At 41.4% G+C, this 22,747-nt stretch overlaps 1 protein-coding gene across 3 annotated transcripts in view; it reads left to right on the forward strand.

Moving 5' to 3' along the window:
* Positions 1–6,836: 6,836 nt before the first annotated feature.
* Positions 6,837–22,747, forward strand: part of LOC138170251 (ceramide synthase 4-like) — a 36,683-nt gene continuing 20,772 nt past the window's right edge. Inside the window, exons 1-2 of one of the 3 annotated variants that reach the window (XM_069099600.1) lie at positions 6,837–7,210; positions 7,381–7,563. The gene's annotated coding sequence lies outside the window, so the exon portion shown is untranslated. The remainder of the gene's footprint in view (positions 7,211–7,380; positions 7,564–22,747) is intronic. The other 2 variants (XM_069099552.1, XM_069099667.1) reach the window with 2 other exon arrangements.

The raw sequence follows: 22,747 nt of genomic DNA on the forward strand, positions 1-22,747 counted from the left end.
AGAAAGGTTTTATGAGTTACAAATATCATCTTTCCATGTAGGAATGTAAACAGTTCAATTTTAATAAGTCCATTATGATTGCTCTTTCTTGTTTACCTTTTCATGCTTCTTTGGATTCTTGTATTTGAAAGTCAAATTTTCTATTAAGCAATGCTTGAAAGTTCTCTATTTTATTGAAGATCCATTTTTTCCCCTGAAGGATTATATTCAGTTTTGCTGGGTAGGTGATTGTTTGTTTTAATCCTAGTGCCTTTGACCTCTGGAATATGATGTTTCGAGCTCTCAGATCATTTAATGTAGAAGCTGCTAAATCTTGTGTTATTTTGATAATGTTTCCATAATACTTGAATTGCTTCTTTCTGGCTGCTTGCAATATTTTCTTCTTGACTTGGGAACTGTTGAATTTGTTTATAATATTCCTAGGAGTTTTCCTTTGGGGATCTCTTTCAGGAGGTGATTGGTCAATTCTTTCCCATTTCTATTTTACCCTCTGGTTCTAGAATATCAAGGCAGTTTTCCTTGATAATTTCTTGAAAGATTATGTCTAGACACTTTTTTAAATCACAGTTTTCAGGTAGTCCAATAATTTTTAAATTATCTCTCCTGTATCTATTTTCCTGTTCAGTTGGTTTTCCAATGAGATATTTTACAATGTCTTCTATTTTTTCATTCTTTTTAATTTGTTTTATCATTTCTTGATTTCTCATAGAGTCATTAGCTTCCCTTTGCTCCATTCTAATTTTGAAGGAATTATTTTCTTCAGTGACCTTTTGGAACTCCTTTTCCATTTGGCCAATTCTGCTTTTGTAAGGGTTATGGGATTTAAAGATCTCCCATGCCCCATGGACATGCTGACATAGCAGAGCAAGAGAAAGTGAAAAGCCGAGCTAACGGTCCTGCGGTTGGCAGTTGGTGGCGGTTGCCTTTTTTTTTATTTTTTGAGTTAGGACTCCGGCTGAGCACTGCCAGGGGCCGGAGCTGCTGGGAGCGCTCTTCCAGGACGCTGGGTGGTTGCTGTGAGTGGGGAGAAGAGGACCTTTGCCTGAGGTAGCCTGTTCTGTTTTAAAGGCTTGAAAATGTGGGTGCTTTCTACTTTATCTACCTGTGCCAATATCATAACTACTCTGATGGCTTTCACTTTCTGGTTTTGGGACTCAGTCTTTTGGTATCTTAATAAATTTTCTAGTTTATTTCCCCAAATGGCAAACCTGACGTATTTTGTGATGGATAATTATATCAGCATATTTGTAATCTCTATAGGCATTGTGAATATGGCATTGCTGATACAGCTTTTTAAGGCATTCTTCCCTTCATTGGCTTTTTGGATCTCTTTTGCCACTTGGTTTAGTCTATTTTTTAAGGTGTTATTTTCTTCAGTGTTTTGGGGATCTCCTCTAGCAAGCTTAACTCATTTTTCATGATTTTCTTGCATCACTCTCATTTCTCTTCCCAATTTTTCCTCTATTTCTCTTACTTGACTTTCAAAATCCTTTTTGAACTCTTCCATGGCCTGTGACCAGTGGCTTTGGATGTAGAAGCTTTGACTTTGTTGTCTTCTTCTGGTTGCATGATTTGTTCTTCTTTGTCACCAAAGAAAGATTCTATAGTCTGATTTTTTTCCTGCTATTTGCTCATTTTCCCAGTCAATTATTTGACTTTGCAGGTCTTTGTTAAGGTATGATTCTGCTTCCAGTGTGGAGGGTGTACCTGCTTCCAGTGTGGAGGGTGTACTGTCTCAAGCTTCAGGGATTTTGTGCAGCTGTTTTCTGAGATAATTCTATGAACCTGTAAGTTTTCAGCTCTTCCAAGGTGGTATGATCAAAGCAGATCCTCTTCTGGTCTGTGCTTTGGTCTGTGAGTGACCACAAGCATTCTTTTCTGCCTTGGAACTGTGAGGAGGATTCCCTGTCCACACCACCACAAGCTCCACCACACTATCACTCCTCCTCACCCCAGGACCACCACCCAGGACTACAACCCAGACTGAAGCAGAGGCAAAGCAAGTGAATCCTGCCTTAGCACCAGCAAAGTGCACTCTTTGTGCACTCCCTCACTGATGAGTCACTCAATCTTCCCATTGTCTGTGGGCCAAGAACTCCAGTCACTTCTGCTGCCACCACAGCTGCTGCCCTGGAGCTGAGGGCTGAGGGCTGGGGACTGGGCCCCAGGCCAGACCTTGCTTCTCTCTGACCCAGGTCTGACAGACCTTTCCTACTGACCTCCTAAATTGTTTTTGGAATTTGTGGGTTGAGAATTCTGGAAACTTCAACAGCTGCCAGTGATTCAGTGCCCTGAGGCCTGCTCCAGGTTTGCTAGGGGGCCCTGTCTGTGCCAACATGGCCCATGCTGGACTGTGCTCTTCTCTTAGACTGGCGCAACAGACATTTCTTGTCAACCTTCCAGGTTGTCTTGGGCTAGAAATCTGTTTCACTCTGTCATTGTGTGGGTTCTGCTGCTCTAGAATTTGTTTAGAGTTTATTTGAAGGGGTTTGGGGGAGATCTCAAGCAGTTCCCTGCTTTCACTCCACCATATTGGATCTGCCCTCTCTTTATTTCTTTAGAGTATTTTTAATTGTATGTATATGGGTGGTGAATTTTCCTTTGCCTATTGGCTCCCAGATATCTCATGAAATTAGCAGTGAATTTCCCTTTCTATAATTGCCTCCTAGATTACACACACACACACACACACACATATGTACTATTGCTTTTTTTTGGAGAGGGGAAGGTAGGGCAATTGGGTTAAGTGACTTGCCCAAGGTCACACAGCTAGTTTTTTGTTTTAAATGTCTGAGGCCAGATTTGAACTTGGTTCCTCCTGACTGCAGGGCCGGTGTTCTATTCACTGTGCCACCTAGCCACCCCTATATATTTACTGTTAAAGGTTTATTTTATATTCTGCTACTTTATTAAAGCTAGTAATTATCTTAATTAGTATCTTGCTATTTTCCTAGCATTTTTGAAGTAAGCTATTGTCATCCATGACTCAGGATAGTATTATCTTCCCTTTGTCTATGTTTTTACTTCTTTTCTCCCAATCATACCTTAAAGCTAACATTAGCATTTCTTGGACTATGTCAAATAACTATAGAGAAGGGTGATATCCTTGCTTTATTTCTGCACTCATTGTTAAAAATTCTAGTGTTTCCCTATTGAATGTAGGAATACTAGTTTTTTGGTTTTTTATATGTACTTTTAATCTTATTTTAAAGTTTTATGCTTATGTTTGGTAGGATTTTTAGCATAAGTGAACCCTGTACTTTGTTGAAACCTTTTTCTATATCTATTGATAAAGTCATATAGTTTGGGATGTTTAAATATGTTAGCTGTTTTCCTAATGTTGAACCATCCTTCCATTCTCGGTATAAATTAAAATTGGTTTTAGTGAATAATTCTTTGGAGATATTGTGGTAATCTTTCTGCACATGTTTTATTCAAAATGTTTGAGATTGTATTAATAAATTATAATTTTCTTTTAGTCCATGATTTTGAGACAAGGAGTAAATGTTTCTCTCATGTTCCTTTCCAACCAGCCATGGGTATGTGTAGTGGGAAATTAATCTGGACAGAATAGAAGATCCAGAAGAACAAATGAAGGAAAGATAGAAGATGGGCACAAGGTACATAATAGCATATTCTTCACAATAACCTTGTGAGCAAAGTGGCACAAGGATTTTCTCCACTCATTTCATAGTTAGAGAAACACATTCAGGAAACCCCAGATCAATGAGGGAGCAAATGTCAGCTAAATGGAAGAGAGTTGGTTCAGAAAGCTATACCCAGGAATAACTTCAGAAGGCATCTCAGAGGAGAAAAAAAAGAGGAGGAAGAAGAGATTAAAATGAATGAGGGACAGAGGGGAAAAGGAGGAGATGAATGCCAGTCAGAAGGAAGGACATACGGTTCCATAGGAAAGCTAGGGAATGGTTGTTCCATGAGGTTTGGCAGGGGTGGAGAAGAAAAGGATTGAGTTTTAGTTTTGTTTATAATTTTTATAGTCTTTGTGGTTTCCAATATATCTATTTCTAGTTTTCCAATTTCTAATTTTTAATATTTACTCTTTTCTTATTATTTTGGGTTTTTAGTTTTCTAGTTTTTAAAATGCATACATCATTAATTAACCCTGTTCTTTTCTACTTTCGTTAATGTATATATTTTTGTAAATAGTTATTTTATTTTTCACATTACATGTAAAGAGTTTTCAACATCCATTTTTATAAGATTTTGAGTTCCAAATTTTTTCCCTCTCTGCCTTCCCTCCACCCTCCTCAAGATGGCAATAGGTTATATAGGTAAATGATACAGGTTATACATGTGCAATTACGGAAACATTTCCACATTAATCGCTTTGTGGAAGAAGAAACAGAACAAAAGGGAAATGCCACAAAATAAAATACCAAAAAAATGAAAATAGTCTGCTTCAATATGCACTCAGACTCCACAGTTCTTTCTCTGGATGTGGATAGCATTTTTCATCATGAAATTGGAATTGTCTTGGATTGTTAATGTATATTTTTAAGCATTTGATTTTTTCCTCCGAGGACTGCTTTAGATGCATCTCAAAAGTTTGGTGTGTTGTTTCACCATTAGCATTGGAGTTCAGACAGTTATTAATTCTTTCTATGTTTTGTTCTTTTACCCACTACTTGTTTAGGTGTCTTGGCAGCCTAAAGAGGATGGGTAGGAGGAGCCTTGGCAGCCTAAGGAGTGTGGGTGGGGAACTGTGGGTGTTATTGAAGCCACCTGGGTCTCACCCTGTTATTGACTGCAAGTTGGCATGTTACTGGCTCAGCAGGGAGGGGCGGTACACTGAAGGGAAGCCACAGCAGAGAGAGAATAGACCCTTGTAAAGTGGACTTATGGTGTGCTGGGTAGGGATCAATCTGCTTGTTGGTTAGGGACTCCTCTTTCTTTTGGATGTCTGGAAGTCAGGAGTATTATCTTCTAAAACACTGGAGGCATCAGAGAGATTCTAGAGACTAGAAGAGAAATAAGGTTGAAGGGGCTCATCAGGATGCTGGACCTAGATTCTGGGGCAGATAGCAAATAGCCAACCATGGGAGAAAAGACCTTCTTATCCTGAATCCTCTGATAATCCACTTATCAAGGCATTCAGAGTATGGAGTTCCATGTTCCATCTCACTATGATTGTGATGTTGGTTAGGTGTAGGAAGGAGATGAAGCTCTTCTCAGCCAGTGATGGGTAAAATTATAAACCAAAGTAGGAGTTCAGACCTTGCTAGAAACCACAGCTAGGTGTGTGGGAGTTTCAGTTGTGTCTTTAATCCTTCTACCACAGTGGCTAGCTAGGCACCATTCAGATGAAGCAAAGGGCTGGCAATCTGCACCAATTCTTGTTTTTACCTTCCATTGAGGCTTGCTTAGGATTCATCTCTGGAGAAGCTTCAATTCTCAGTAGGGGAAATTGGTTTCTCAGTTCTCATATTAATTGGCTCATCACTGCCAACCCCAGATATTCCAGGGATAATTTGATTTTTTTTATACTGGTCATGGGTTTGTCCAAAAGGGTGTAGGAATAAAAAGTTATTCAGTGTCTCATATGAATGAAGTATAGGGCAATTAATTTTATTCCCCCACTGAAAGCAACAATAAACCTAGCAGTCATATCATGCATGAACAGAATGATTTTAAAAGAATTCAGAATTTAACTTTTAGTCAGGTCCAATCCCCTGGGAAGCTGCTAGCAGGCCTCATCAAGTCATAAAATTTGGTGACTTGGCTAAATAGATATTCATATTTCACCTATCTAATTAAACCCAACCAATCAAACATGAACTTCTTTTCTGGAAGTCCTCACTCTTTCTCTTTCCAATGACAACCCTTCCCCTAAAAGTCAGCCCAGTCCTTCAGCTACTGCTGCTGATAGAGGTTGCAGAGTGGGCAAATTCCTTGGGCCCATACTGGTGTAATCATCTTTATATTTCAGGTAGTAAAGGTATCCTAAAATAGAGAAAAATAGAAAAAATCTTAAAGGGAAATGAGGTAGGGTATGCATTTGGAGTTCTTCCTAGAACTCCCTTTGAGGGGAAAGGAGATACTCAAGGAGAAGAGACAAGATGGGCATTTCAGAAACTTCCTGAACTGCAACAGAATTTTGGTCTCAAAACCAACCTGGGAGATTGGTCCCTCATGTTGAAGGTACCTAACCAGTACTCTTCATAATGTGGGGACCAGGTTGCCTGACCCTTAGAGCATTCCTCCAGTTTTACAAGTAGGGATCCAGTACACCTTACAGAAAAGCAAAGAAGGAATCTTGGTTGAGTCAGGCGGCTCAGCTTTGCCTCTGTGCCTATCTGAGCATGCCCCTGCGTTTGTATGGGGAAGGGGGAGAGATTGTGACTGGGAGGTGAGTAATGTGTCTCCCGTCTGAGGGGAGCAATGTCTTGAGGAAGGCCCTAAACCGTGGTGAAGGATGGGGGAAAGGCTGGGAGTGGGCTACAGTTATAAGGAATGAGGGAGGATGTCCTAAGTCTTTGTCTGAGGCGATTGTGGGCAGGTGGGAGGACAGTGTGCCCGTCGGTCTATTTTAAGGGTGTCATGTACTGGAGGAGAGGGGGGCACATCTAGATAGATGTCTAGAGAAAGAGGGTGAATTTATGTCTGGGTGGTACTGGTGCCCCGGGAATGCAAGAATGAGGGCCAGTAGTGAAACTGGATTGGGGATGTGAATGGAGAGAAGACAGAAGTAGATTTGGGTGGGGTTACGGGAATAGCTGAGAAGCGACTAAAGAGAGGGGGCGGGAGAATCCTTGGCAGCGTAAAGAGGGTGGGCGGGGAGGCCGTGGGTGCTATTGCAGCCACCCGGGTCTCGCCCAGTGGTGTTATCAGAGGCGGGTACGTTACAGGCTTAGCAGGAATGGGTGGATGTGATTAAAGCTTCATCCTGAACTCCAGGCTTCTCAGGATCCACTGCACACCCCGACCAGACTTCCTCTCCTTCCTACTGGGGCAGCTGTTCGTGCAGCCTCCTACCACGTCCTCTCTGACCTCTGCATGGCGCACCTCTCCTAAGACGATTCTTGAGGAGCCTTCCAGGAGCCCTCGGTTTCTCCACCTTTCGTGTTACTGCACGAAACTTCCTTAGTTGTGCCCCTCCTCCCTCCCAATCTAGGTTGCCCGTAACCATCCCACCAACCTCATCGCGGGGAGCCCGAAGTGCCCTTGTGAACCTTCTCTAGGGACCCTCCAGGTGATTTTCCTTCCGTGCCTCCTCCTCCTTCCGCCAGGCCCACCGCTCCCAGAACACTCATTTGGTTATTTCCCGTAATCAATCCTTCTTCATCCCTGACTTCTTAGTCCCTTTGCTCCGACCCCCCTCGCCCCTCCCGACCAGTTCCTTCCATCATTTCCGTCCTCTAGCCCCCGCCCCACTCCGCTTCTGGAGCATCCTCTGGCTTGGGAAGAGAGGGGCGGTGCCTTCCCGATTACCAGTAACACCTTTTCCCAGGAGGTAGCATCCTACTGCCCTGGCAGCCTGGATTCCCAAACTTACACCCCCGGAGTCTGTCGTGGCTTTGGCAAACCCCGGTGCTAGAGCATCAGGTAAGTGAGCCCCAGAAGAACTCGTGTGTGTGTGTGTGGGGGGGGGGTCGATATTACCCAAAGGACAGACCTTTCAGGGCCCCAGCCTCACACCTTCCCCAAGCAGGAGCAGAAACAGAAACAGAAACAGGTTAGATTTGAGTGGCCCACCGGCCGGTGTGAGTTTGCATAAGGAAGGGAGGTGATTTTTCAGGGGTCCTGAGGGGATAAGGGACACTTAACTGATCTCAGATTCTCTTAAGAATAAAATAAAGACTTTGAGATTTTTTTGTGGACTCTAATGACTAGTGAAAGTTAGCAAAGCTAAATCATCTAGAAGAAAACACGTTGTTTTGTTTTTTTAAAGCTCAATTAAGAAAAGTTACCACCTTAAAGGACAGGGTTAGACATTAGTCCTATGGTTTTATTGGTCTGTGGAACTCTGGGATGAGGAAATACCTTTTCCCAATGTAGTTCAACACTTCCGCAACTCGCTCTCTTACAGAGTTGTCTTAGAGCACTGAGAAGTTGTCACTTACTTGTTCAGGGTCACCCAGCTAGAAGGTGTCAGAGGTGGGCCTTGAACCAGGTCTTCTGAACTCAGAGCCTAGATTTCTTGTTTCACCACATTCCAATGCTTCTCATTATCACTTTGAAGAGAGTAAATGTTCACTCTTTAGGAGTACAGTGAAAGACACCCTACAGACGGAAAGTCTCTGATCCAAAGGTCTGACATGTTGATCATACAAAGGTTCTGTCCCTTAACTTTGAATTCAGGAATCCTCTTTTGGAGTTGTCTTGAGTTAGTTTTCTAAACTAGTTTAGATTCCACACACTTTTCCTTGGCTTCAAATGTTATCAAAGTCCTAAACTGTAAAGTTGATTTACCATCCAAGGAAGAAATGACAGAACAAGAGAGGAAGAGGCAGAGATGGTTGATAGCAGTGTGGCAGTGATCAGAAAAGCTAGGCTAGGAAAGGGATTTACAAGCTATGGGCTTCAAATGTAAGGAAACTTAGACAGCAACTGCTCCAAACTCCTCATTTCACAGACGAAGAAATGGAGTGTCAGAGAGAGGAAGACTTGTCCAATAAGATGAAGGTCATCAGTGGCAGAGCCACAGTTAGAAATCAGATCATTTGATCTGATCAAATGAGAGAATTTTTATAAAGCACTTAGCACTGTTCCTGGCACAGAGTAAGTGCTTAATAAATACTTACTCCTTTCTCCTTCCCTTCTACCTTTGAGTCTAAATTCAGAATACTTTCTACTCTGCAATCACAAATCTCAGAGTTGGAAGGAAGCTCAGAAGTAATTCAACCCAACCTACATGTACATGTTTTGGAGTCATTCCTTCTGTTTCTCTTTCTTGAATATTCCTGTCACCTGATAGCCTTTATTTGTCCATTCTTTCAACCTAGTTAAAGCTGAACTCTGTGCACTTCTGGAGGAAATGTCTAGAATGTTTATTCTAGGATCTCAGGAGCATCTCAGTATGGACACCTGCAAGTTTTCAATGATCCCAAAGTAGTCTGATCCAGGACAAAGTCTGATTGCTGCCCCCCCCCCCGGCCCCATCTTAGCTATGCAAACTCTTCACCTGGTTTTGAGTTTGAGCAACATGCCTTGCTTCATTTGGAGTTCTAATGACCAGCTACTAGCCTCAGTCCTTATCAGGCATCTGGAAAGCTCTTATGATTCAGTGACAGAGGTGTAAGCTTCCTTTTGATCTGAGATTCCTGCCCAGTTATTGTCCTGCAGGTTTTAAAACCTAGAAGCTCCACCTGAGACCTTCCTCTGCTCCTGGGGTGAGAACCATACAGCTGTTTCTTGCTTCTAAACTTGCTCCTTGTTCCATATACAGTCTAGAGCCTTGATCACTCCTTACCATAACCTGCCACTCCTAAGTACAGGTCTCCTCAGGACAATGTATAGTGAGCATGACATCAAGATGTATACTGATCAAGAGAGCTCCCAGGCACCTGTTCCTGCACTTTAAACAAGCTTAGGCCTCGCTATGCTGATCATGGGACTTCTTGCCCTGAAGCAGCATCTCCCTACAACGGAATCTCCATACCCCAACCAGAGTCTACAGATCTCTCTGTTTCCCTCTTTCAACTGGAACTATAAAAAAAGCTTCACTGTGATTTTTTTGTTTTTTTTTCTAATTTCCCAATTAGAATTCAGTCTGGTACGTTTTCCAGATGATTATAGGAGTTACAGGGCTGAGGGAGAGAAGAATGTATTGTTACTTTTCTGTTATTCTGCTGCTACGGTTCCCAAGAGCATATGATTTAGACCTTGGAAAGATGTCAGAGATCATCTGCTTCAATTATATTATAGATGAGAAAATTCAGGACCAGAAAGGAAAAGTTACAGGTCATATACCCAATTAGTGGGAAGGTTGAGTTTTGAGCCAAGGATCCCTGATTCCAAATCCAGAGCTCTTTCCTCATTACCACATTTCCTGTTCTTCATCTGCATATCTTTCTTGAGAGCCTTCCGCCATGTCTTGAGCCTTCTTCTCTTTTAGAGTCTCTGGTCAAAGATTAGACCCATCTTCTCTCTGGACTCTTTTATATGAGCTCTTTGTAAATCTTGGAACACTTCAGACTGTGGTCTACATTCCCCTGCATAACTAGTATAACCCAAGGAGGGCATGGGTTTCCTTCTAATGTGCCTATAACTTCTACTTCAATTTCTAAACCCTCCTTGTTGGAAGAAGTATGTTTAAATGTCCTTGCCTAATTTTCACAGGTCTAGAGAGGGCAGCTGCTGGAGATGGGAGAAGTTTAGGGTCTAATCCTAATTTAGGCTATAGCCTGGCCCTTGTTCCTGTACCTTTACCTAAAATTGCTGAAAATAAGGAGTACCCACAGTAACACCACTGATCTACTGTTTCATTGTCACCCATTTTCCTCCTACTCAAGTCCAAAAAACATATTGAATACTATAGACTACTGAATCATCAGCCTGCTGGCTGAACTTATCTCTATAACCCAAAGCCTTTCCATCACTACTGCTTCTCCCACAACTCCTAACACATTTGTCATAGGGTAGGACTGAAATACTCTTTATCACCTGTTGCCATTTTCAGACTCCCCTTATGATACCATTATGCAGCAACCTCTCCTTCTTTGAGGTTCATTCTATTCAAAATGATCCAATCCATTTCCTAGTGGTGTTAATTAGCACTTTTTGGGTCATCCACTGACTCCTTTCTGTACCTGGCTCACAATCTACCTCTCCAACCCAATTCCTACCTTTACACTAGTAAATTTCATTATATGTATATATATATATTATATATAATATAATATATATATATATATATATATTAACGTTCTCCAAATCCCCTAGCCTCACAGTTTCTCAAATCCCATGACTTACTCTTTCATGACACTCCCCCAACACACACACAAATAGTTACACCCTTGATTTTACTATAATCCATAAATGTCAACTTCCATGATAACTCATCTTGAAATTCCCTTATCACATCACAATCTCCTATTATTCCATCTCTCCCAGTGCCTCACCCTTCTTAAAGCTTTCTTTGTGCTCATCTCCAATTCCTACAATTCTTGGTACTTCTCAAGGCCATCACCCTTGTTTTGGTCTCACTTTCTAACCTTCACAGTCTTGACCCCATAATTAAACAGTTCAATACTGTGCTGTCCTTTCTTCCCAAGTCTCTTGCTCCCTTTTCCTCTCTGTTCTTGCCTTGCTGAGCTGCAACCCTGAATTACCTTCTGTCCCCCCTGCTCCTAGTCCTCTATTACTGAAGGAAGCAGGAAGACGCTATGCAAGTATTCTCACTAGGTCCACTACAAATTTGTGCTATTTAAACTCAACTAAGATCTCACTGGACCTGGGAAGGATTTTAACTTAAAAAGGAGAAGATCTCCCACTGCATCTGGTGTCATATCCAGTGGTCCTGATCTATATCTTGCCACTGGGCCCAGATGGCTCCAGAGGAGAAAGTGAGGCTAGTGACTTTGCACAGCCTTCTCTGACTTAAATCCGATTCACTTGCAAGTTATGGCATCACCTTCCTGATGCCATGGTTCTCTTTGAGAACCAAAGACAAACAGCAACCTGTGAGTAGTACAAGCTGTCCCACTGGGGACCCAACTGGCCAATTCCAGTTGGGCAATACAGCTCCTTCTTCCTCCTTTCCTTACCCTCTCCTCTCCTCCTTCCTCTGTCTACATAGAATGTACTACCTTTACCTGCAGGTGCTCTGCCAAAGGAATGTAAATTTTACCTCAAGAGCTATCTTGGGGTTTACAAGCCAGATTGCTTTAAGGACCAGGCCTTAAACCCAAATCACTCTGGTTCTCATTGATTGATCAACATTAAGTCCCAGCCCAAGGCCACCTGGTCATTGTTTGGGCCCAGGTGGCTCAAAGTCAATGTAAATAGCAACTTAGCAACTGTTTCTGTTCTGTCCAGAAATCCCGAGGGTCTTCATCTTCCAGAATGATTTTTTTTTTGGACTAGGCAAAAGAGGCCATTCTTGGCCTCATTTCTTACTTAGCTTTAATCACTGAATGGACACTGCCTTAGTCTAATTGAGCCTTGGGAAAGACCTTAGCTTAAAAAGGCCAGGGTCTCCCTCTGCATCTGGTGCCATCTCCAGTCATCCTGATCTACATCTTGCCACTGGATGCAGATGGCTCTGGAGGAGAAAGTAAGACTGGTGACTTTGCACACCCCTCCCTCACTTAATTTCAATTCACTCGCAAGTCATGGCACTGCCCTCCTGATGTCATGGATTTCTTTGAGAATGGAGAGCAAAAAACAACCAGATGTCACTGAACAGTCATTCATTCAAGCAATCAATCATTAAGTATTCATTAAATATTTGTATGCCAATCACTGTGCTAAATGATGGAAATGCAAAAAGAATGAAAAAGCAATCCTTGCTCTCAAGGAGCTAACTTTTTAATGTGAGAGACAATATATATAAATCAGTGTCTTTTAAGATATATACTGATAGATAGACAATAACTTTTTTGACATTAAAATCCCCCTTTTAGGATGTATTTTATTTTTGTTTGTTTATTTAATTTTTAATTTTTTCACTTTTTTCCCCAACATCTACTTTCACAAGATTTTGACTTAGAATTTTTTCCCTCTTCCTCCCCAGGAAGGCAAGTAATATATTATAGGCCATATATGTACAATCATGTTAAATGTATTTCCACATTAGTCATGTTGTAAAAGAAGAATCAGAACAAAAGGGGAAAACCATGAGAAAGAAGAATCAAAAAAGTGAAAATAGTATGCTTCTATCTGCATTCAGACGCTATAGTTCTTTCTCTGGATGTGGATAGCATTTTCCATCATGAATCTTTTGGAATTGTCTTGGATCATTGTATTACTGAGAAGAACCAAGTCAATTACAGGTGTTTATTATACAATGTTGCTGTTACTGTTTACAATGTTCTCCTCCCATCTCACTCAGCATCCTTTCATGTATATTTTTCCAGGTTTTTCTGAAATCTGGCTGTTCATCATTTCTTATAGAAGAATAGTATTCCATTACATTCATATAACACAGCTTGTCCAGTCATTCCCTAATTGATGGGCATCTTCTCAATTTCTAATTCTTTGCCGCCACAAAGAGCTGCTAGAAATAATTTTGTATATGAAGGTCCTTTTCCCCTTTTTTATGATCTCTTAGGGATACAGACCTAATAGTGGCATTTCTGGATCAAAGGGTATGTACTCTTTTATAGTCCTTTGGGCATAGCTCCAAATTGCTCTCCAAAATGGTTGAATCAGTTTACAACCCCACCAACAATGCATTAGTGTTCCAATTTTCCCACATCTCTCCAACATTTATCATTTTCCTTTTCTATTATATTAGCCAATTGGATAGGTGTGAGGTGGTACCTCAGAGTCGTTTTAATTTTCATTTCTCTAATCAATAGCTCTTTGGAACATTTTTTCATGTGACTACAGATAGCTTTAATTTCTCCATCTGAAAACTTCCTGTTCATATCCTTTGACCATTTATCAGTTGAAGAACGGCTTGTATTCTTATAAATTTGACTCAGTTCTCTCTATATTTTAGAAATGGAACCTTGATCAGAAACACTGACGATAAAAAAAAAAGTGTTTCCCAGCTTTCTGCTTGATGGAAGTTAACTTTTGAGGAGATATATAACACTAATAGCTGGAGGTAGAGGTGTGGAAAAACTTCCTGGAGGAAATAGTGTTTGATCTGAATTCTAAAGGAAGTTAAGGATTCTGAATTGGAAGTTGGGAAGGAACTCATTTCAGGCATGAGTAACAATCAGCCTGAAAGCATTGAGACAAGAAACGAAATGCCCAGGAACAGCAAGTGGGGAAGGTAATCCTTTTATGTACCTTCTTAGTTGCCTGTCTATGGCATTCTCCAAAGCAGCTATTTCAGCCATTCACCTTTTTAACTCAAGCCTCTCATACTCATACATTCTCTCCCCCTACTCTCTCAGTTGAAGATGTCAGCTCATACTTTGCTGAGACAATAGGGTTATTTTGCCATAAGCTCCTTGACATTATTCCCCCATTCTCTTCCCCTGTATTCCAGCCTCTGAGGCAGAACTTCTACTTGCCAAAGTCAACTCTTCTACACATACCCTTGATCCCGACTCCTCTATCTTCTCCAGAAGATTACCGAACTATCATATCCACCCCTCTCTAATCTTCAATCTCTATTTACTGGTCCCTTCTCTGCTGCCTATAAACCCACGCAGGTCTTCAACATCTGTTGATTATTACTTCCAGTTTATCTTTTATATATTTTGTTGCGATACAGGAATCAGCTTATTTTTGTTTCTACAGTGGTAAATGCTTAATAAATGATTATTGACTCTACTTAAATCAAAAAACTCTCACTTGGCTATACCATTGCCTCAAACTATCTTCTTATATCTCTCCTTTCTCTTTCTCAGCCACACTCCTGGAAAAAAGTTGTCTAAACTCATTGTCTCCCCTTATATTCCTTTCAATTCTCAACCCTTTAAAATCTGGTTTCCAACTCCTTCAAACAATACAACTACTCTTTCCAAAGTTGACAGTGATCTCTTCTTTGCCAAATCTTATGTATGGCCTTTTCTAAATTTTCATCCTTCTTGATCTCTCTGCAAAGATCTCTCTTTGATACTGTTGATCACTCTCTCTTCCAGGGTGATCTCTTCTGCATGTTTTCAGGGCCATTGTTCTCTCTTGGTTTTCCTTCTGCCTAAGTGATCACTTCTCAGTTTTCTTTAGTGGATCTTTATCCAAGGCATTCTCAATAACTTTTGGGTGTATAAGACTCTGTCTTATGGCCTTTTCTTTCTTCTCTTTACACTTTCTCTTCATGATCTTCTAAGTTCTCATAGATTTTCTTTTCAATGAGGTGGGATGCTAGAGATGAGGTGGGAAAACAAGTTCTTTAATGTACTGTTGGTGGAGCTTTGAACTAGTCTAACCATATTGGAAAGAAATTAGCAACTATGTCCCAAAAGCTATTAAATTATATATATATGTATATATAAATACATACATTCATTCATATATACATATATATGTATATATCCTTCAACCCAGTTACACTACTACTATGTCTATTCCCCAAAAAGATCAAAGAAAGAAGAAAAGGACCTACATGTTCAAAAATATTTAAAGCAGCTCTTTTTGTGGTGGAAAATAATTGGAAATTGAGGGGATGTCCATCAAATCCACAATAGTTGAACAAGTTATGATATGAGAATGCTACAGAATACGATTGTGCTTAAGAAATGATGACTGCCATTAAATATGCAATTGCCAGGCACTGTGCTGAGCACTGAGGACATAAAAAGAAGCAAAAGACAATCCCTGCCCTCAATGAGCTCACAATCTAATGGGGAAACAACAAGCAAGCAAATATGCACAAACTATGCAAGATACAGAGGAATAATTAAAGGATAATTTGAATTATTACTAATTAAAATAATTAAATATGTAACAATATATTTAAAATTAAAAAATAATAATTAAAATAATTAAATGATAATTCGAATTAAGAATGGTTGGGAAGGCTTCCAATAGAAGGGATTTTAGTTGGGACATGAAGGAAGTCAGGAAAGCCAGTTGATAGAGATGAGAAGGCAAAGCATTCCAGCCATGGGGCACAGTCAGAGAAAATGCCTGAAACTAAGAAATGGAGCATCTTGTTTGTGGAAGAACAAGGAGGCCAATGTCACTGGATCAAAGAGTATGTTGCAGGGGAATCAGATGTTAGAAGACTGGAAAAGTAGGAGAGAACTAGGTGATGAAGTGCTTTGAATGGCAAGTAGAAGTTTTTCTGTTTATTCCAGGAGGCACTGAAGTTTACAGGGGGTTAGGGGAAGGAAGGTAGAAAGTTATATGCTCAGACTTGAGCTTTAGGAAAAATCACTTTGGTGGCTGAAAGGAGGGATTGGATTTGAGTGGGAAAAGACTTGAAGCAGGCTATGCCATCAGCAGGCTAGAGCAATAGTCCAGGTGTGAGGTGATGAGAGCCTGCACCAGAGTAGAGGCAGATTCAGGGGAGAGAAGAGAATGTATTGGAGAGATATTGCAAAGGTGAAATCAAGTCCATAGCAACACGTTGTATATAGGGGGTGAAAGATTGTGAGGCATAGAAGATGAAAGCTAGGCTGTTAGCCTGGGGCAGGAGTGGGGAAACTGTGGCCTTGAGGCCACATGTGGTCCTCTGGATTTGTTTCATGAAGTTTGGATTCAGTCAAAGGACTGCCTTTGAGGACCCAGAGGGCCATATGTGGCATCGAGGTCACAGGTTTCCCACACCTGGCCTGGGGGATTGGGAGGGTGATGGTGCCTTCTGTGGAGAAGAGAATAAGTTTTGTTTTGGAAACACTGAGTTTAAGATGTACACTGTACATCCAGTTTGAGACTTCTGAAAAGAAGTTGGAAATGCAAGATTGAAGATCAGCATAGATTAAAGGATAAGTAGATCTGAAAATCATCAGCATAGAGATGGTAATTAAATCCATGGGAACTGATGAAATGACAAAGTGAAATAATATAGAGGGAGAAAAGACAAGGGCATAGGACAGAACCCTGTGGGACACCTATGGTTAGAGGGCATATCTGGAGGAGGATCCAGCAAAGGAGACAGAGAGTCAGGAAAAGAGCCAGGAGAGAGTGGTGTCCCAGAAACTTAGAGATAACACAGCATCAGAGTGAAGGGAGTGATCAACAGTGTCAGAAACTGCAGAGAGGTCAAGGAGAATGAAGATTGAGAGGCCATTGGATCTGGCGACTGAAAGATCACTTATAACCTTGGAGAGAGCAGTTTTAGTGGAATGATGAAGAAAGAAGCCAGATTGTAAGGGGTTAAATTGAAAATAAGAGGAGAGAAAGCATAGACACCTATTGCATTAACAACTGCTCAATGGGCATTTCAAATTGTTTGTCCTGTTAGGTGTCTCAAAATTACTGCATTCAAAACAGATCTTATCATCTCCCCCACCTTCCCCATGCAAGCTTATCCATTTTTTGACCTCTCTGATTTCTGTCCCTTTCTGGCAAAGGCACTACTGTACTTCCAGTCACCCATTTCTGAAACCTTAAAGTCATCCTATTTTTCATTCTTTCTCATCCATATATCTAACCAATTGCCAAAATTTGATGATTTTAACTCTACATCTCACATCTGTCTCCTTTACTCACACTGCTACAACCCTAGTTCCATATTTCATTATCTCTTGGCAAGACTAAGGCAATAATTTGTCCCCTAGATTAAAATCTCTCTTCTCCCATCCATCTTTCACATAGCTGCCACATAATTTTCCTAAAAGACATGTCTGACTGTGGCACTTCCCTACTCAATAAATTCCAGTGACTCTCTGTTGCCACATAGTTCAAAGACAGACTTCTCAGTCATTAAAAACCCTTCACAATCTGGTTCCAATCTACCTTTCTGCCCTTATTATTCATATTACTACCCTACAATTCAACCAAACTATATTTCTTGCTGTTTTTCACACATGGCACTATCTCCCACCTCCTTGACTTTGCATAGGCCATCTCCCATGCCAGGAATCCATTCTTCATTACCTCCTTATCTTAGAATCCCTAGTTTCCATCAAAGCTGAGTTCATGTGCCACATTTTACATGGGTACTTTCCTTACAGAGCTGTCAGCGCCTTTCCCCCTTCAGGTATGGATCTTTTATAGCCTTATATAAAAACCTGTTGCTTAGACTGCTGTTAGACTGTGAGTTCCTTCATGGAAGGAAAAGTATCATTCTTGTATTTGTCTAGCACAATGCCTGGCCACATAGTTGGTACTTTAATAATGCTTTTGCTTGATTAACTGAAGGGCTTGCTCAAGATGATAGAAGTAATAAATGGCAGAGCCAGGTTCTTTAAGCTGGAATGCTCCTGCTTCTCAGGCTAGAAGACCCTTCTAAGCCCACGTGTTACAGGGGACAAGTACCATGTGTTTCCCCATGGCCCCGCCTTTGCTTCTTTATACATTGTGTGAAGCAGTAAATACAGGTATTTAGCAAAGGATCAGTTAGGGTAGATAAGAGAATAACACTTGGGTCCCTCATCTTCATGATGTAATCTGGCATTTTCTATGCCAACAATAATAGAATCCTGATGCACAAGAAATTGACACAATATTCATCAAAGTGGTGGTGATGAAATAGTGGGACAGCCTGCTGCTTGAGGATGCCAATAAGTAGAAATAGTAGGGAGGAATTTACAAGTGTAGGGGAGAGTTACATGCAAGGGTGTGGAAGTGGAAAGGATCTTATCTGGCCAAAATTATAGACTACTTGGAAAGATTGGAAAATAGGGTTGGAAAAATAGGCTGATTCAGTTTTGGGAGGCTCTCGAATGCCAATTAGAGAATATCTCTAGGTCAAAGAAAGACAAGAACTAATGATCTTACTTCTGGTAAGTATGGAGAACAGTTAGAATTTTGTAATGACTAGCAATGAGTACACAATGTTTACATTTCTAGGAAATTTCTGGGAATAAAAATAGCTAGTTAGAAATCACTCAAACACCCAAGATAATTTCAGAGATAGTAAGACAGCTGAGTGCCTTTGATGAATCTGAGTCACCAAGTCAAAATGAACTACTTCCTTGGTCATTGGAAGAATTTGCAGATGTATTTACTGAACTACCATCAATGATAATATTCTCTCCACCTCTCCCCACAGAGATCCATCCCTTAGAACAAAGAATAAGAAAAAAAAGGTGTAGGGAGATGGGAAGCAACTCAGCAAAAACTAACCAGTGCATCAATCTATTCTGACAGTTTAGGTAGTGCCCCACGTCCAATCTTCCCATCTCTGCAGAAAAAGTCACATTCTCATTTCTCTTGCTTAAAGCCAAGTTGAATCATTATAATTGCACAGTGTTCACCTGTGATTTTTTTTATTGTGGTTGCAATTCTTTCCACGTACATCACTCTAATCATAGTATATATTGCTTTCCTGATTCTGTTTGTTTCACTTTGTATCAGTTATTTCATTTTGTATCACTTTCTGTGCCTCTCTGTAATTTTGCTTAACTATTCCTTAGTTATCTACCATCTACTTTGTTTCCAACTCCATGCTACTGCAAAATGTGTTTCTATTAAGGTTTTGGTGTCTATGGGGCCTTCCTTTCTATTTTTGACCTTTCTGGGGTAAAAGGCTATAGAAGTCATGATCACTTTCTTAATTAAGAATAATTCCAAATTTCCTTTCAAAATGGTTGGACCAACAGTTCCACCAGCCATCTATTAATGTGCCTATTTTCCCACAGCTCTTCCACCACACTGACCAATTTTCTGGGTGGGAGTGAAACTTCAGATTGGTTTTGATTTGCATTTGTATTATTGTTAATCTTTTATATAGTTGTTAATAGTTTGCAATTTTTTAAGAACTAGTTTTCTATCTCCATTGATGGCCTGACTTACTCCTGAGGTTGGACTGGCTTTTTGTGATCACCCCTTCAATGTCTAGATGGACACTAACCATATTCTTATTTTTTAAATTTTATTGGCATACTTTGTTTTTATGTCATTTACATTTTCTACTGTATCCCTCGCCACAACCCTACCTTGAGAACCTTCCATAATAGTAAAGAATGATAGAAAGAGAAAGGAAAAAAATGACAAAACTAACATAGCAAAAAACCAAAACAGGAACACTAAAGTTTATGCCATATTCCATAGCCATGGTCCCCCACCTCTGCAGAGAAGGGGGAAGGAGATGTCTTCTCATAGCTCTTCTCTGGGGCCAAGCTTTGTTTTATCATTTTGCCGGTTCCAGTGATTTGTTTCGTTATTTGCCGTGCAAATTTGGAACAGAAGGTGAACACCATGCAGCAAAACTAGAGGGGTTAGAATGGTTTTTGGATACTCACAGCCTGGTTATCACAGGAGGGTATGGGGAGAAGAACAGTAATTCAGTCAGGGAAGAGTTAAATGTGGTCTTCCTTGTCCTCACCACCCCATGGGGAAGCACGCTGAGTGGGGCCCTGATGAGCAATGGGATAAGCCCTCTAGCTGAAGGTGAAGAGCAACTGAAGTTGAGAGAGTTGAGAGTTTACATAAGGTTTTCAAGCAAAGAGTCTGCTGTGGTGGAAGTCATGTTACCTGTAGGGTAATGGGATCAGGGAACATGGACCAGAAGCCAAAGGGAGGATTTCTAAAAATTAGCCAGGAAGACCTACTTGGGATGAAGAAGGGAGAATCATAACTGTGCTATATCAGCAAGCTTGCTGGAAAGTTTCATCAGCAAATTATAATTAGAACTGGGTTTGGTTCACACCTTAAGCAGCCTGAGTTGTGTAACAAGAGTTACACTCCTCAGGAAGTGGAGCCATAGACTCCTCAGGCTATTCCTCTGGTTCTACTGTCCCAGTATATCTCAGCATAAATTTTGCCTTCTGGGAGAGTCAAACCGAGCAGTAAAACATTGAATAATTAAGGTAACACCTGTTGGATATATCTCAGGACACATTGAACCAATATTAATACTTTGACAATTAAGATGGTGATTAGAGAGGTTGATTGTAGGCCTCTGCCCTACCCTCTCCAAAACCCTAGCCTGGAAAAAGGGGGACAAATACCATGACTCCATTGGCTCACCCTTGGAGAGGAAGGTGGTCTATATGGGCCTGTGCCAGGTATCTGCTCTACTTCTCCACTGGTTGCCACTTAAAAGCAACAGGAAGGTGCAGGCTAAGGCAGATTTGCCTCCATTTATAGCCAGAAGACAATCTAGGGCAATGCAGTGGGCTAAAACCACCAGAGCCAGGGAGTTAAGGTTTCTTTCCTGGGCATCTGGAACCTTATATGTTTCATTGGCTATAAGAGCTGTGGCAGCTAATAAGTTAAGGATCATGCATTCTACCCCACACATCAAGGTAGGAAGACCTGACAAATCTGTGGAGCCCCCACTGTCTTGAGCACTCCCTGGAAGGCTGTCCCCACAGAATCTGTGTAGGTCCATGTGTTCAGGAGTCAGGGTGCCCCTGTATATGGTAAATGGCCTGACTCCTGTACTAGAGACAGAATCATCATTAGGGACTATTGTGAGAGGCTATACCATCATTCAATTAGGCACTTTCCAAAATAGAGAATTTGCATTAAACCTAGTGCCAGGGTTGAGGCATGGCCATGCTGCCAGGGAAAACACTCTCCCTTTCAGGAGGTCAGAGGGTGAACACGTAGAGAGTTGGGAGAACTTGGTTGCATAGTCCCAAGGACAAAGGGTAAGTTCTGATGCTATTTTCCTCAAAGCTGAAGAGGAAGAATGAGTGAAAGGAAGGGTCCACATTGGCCTGTGACATTGTTTAATATTTCAAAATGCTCTTTGTACAACACAATTGCAAAAGTTGCATTCAAATTCCTCTCTCTACTCTAGAGGAATTGGTTCATCTTACAACCATTAGGTGCTGAGGCAGCCATCCCATTGGCCTGACTCCCCACTCTGGAGTCCTAATAGAAAAGTTAACTTCTCCTCTGGGTGGGGGGGGGTGGCAGGAACAGGCACAGCAGTAGGTACCCTGGGTAGAGTTCAATAGAAAATATTGGATCTGTGCATCGGATGTTCCTGGAGCCACAGCACGCCCAACATCCATGAGGCTCCTGCTGAGGAAACAACCTGGGGAGGCCTCACTAAGATATTCTGTTATTCTGATAGAGCCTCCAGGAGGCCAGGGTCATCCCCTCCCCCCCCATGATTATCATAGTCCTCATAGTGCCCATGGCAAAGCGAGGGTGTGGAGGTCACAAATACAGTACATCAAGATGACCAGCCAGAGAAAGAGGAGGCAGATGGTGGCATCCCAGTCCATTCCTAGCAGTAGTCAGCTAACAGTCTGGGTTACCTGTTGGGAGACAGAAGCAGGGAGACCCAGACAGGGCTCCAGGCTCTCATTCCCAACATTCCTTCTCTGTCCCTAATGTGCAGGCTCAGGTTTCTTCCTCTCCCACTGATCTGGGCACCTCCTCTCCTTTCATTTTCCAAAGGCTGTTCCTTATCTCCTGGACAACAGTAACTCAGCTATCACCTCCTGCCTCTCTATCTTACTCTGTATTTGCCAAATTATTCCACCTGCCTCTGAGGTGGGAGGAGTGATCCTGGGATCTGATGTCCAATCAGTTGCATGTCCCCTACAAGGTTCTCCTGATGGAAGGAAGGAAGGAAGGAAGGAAGGAAGGAAGGAAGGAAGGAAGGAAGGAAGGAAGGAAGGAAGGAAGGAAGGAAGGAAGGAAGAAAAGAAAGCTGTGTTGCCAAACTGGCCAGTTCTAGGTTGGTAATCAGTGGGCAGCTCTCCTTTTCCACCAACAGAAGTTGTTGTTTGTCCTTTCTTCTTGAAAAGGACCACGACATGCAAGTGAATTGGATTTAAGTGAGGGAAGGCTGTGCAAAGTTGTTATAGTAATGGGAATCTGAAGATCTTCCCTGCCCCTTGGCCCCTTGATAGACTTGGGTGAATCTGAAAACCTTCCCTGATTTGAAAATATACTCTGCCCCCAATAGGCTGAATGTGGTCACATGGAGCTTGTGGCAGGAGATTTGTTTTGGTGAAGAGAGTTGTGACATTCTTTAACCCAGGAAAAGGCTATATACCCTGATGTGAGGTTTTGCTTTGGTACTCACTTTGGGAAGGATTTTGTGATTTGACCAGATGAGACTCTGGGCAGCCATTGAGCGCCCCCTCCCCCCCCC

Source organism: Petaurus breviceps, unplaced genomic scaffold (genome assembly GCF_028583685.1).
Source record: "Petaurus breviceps papuanus isolate PSGF00001 unplaced genomic scaffold, PetGlider_PUasm1.0 103, whole genome shotgun sequence".
Taxonomy (NCBI): Eukaryota; Metazoa; Chordata; class Mammalia; order Diprotodontia; family Petauridae; genus Petaurus; species Petaurus breviceps.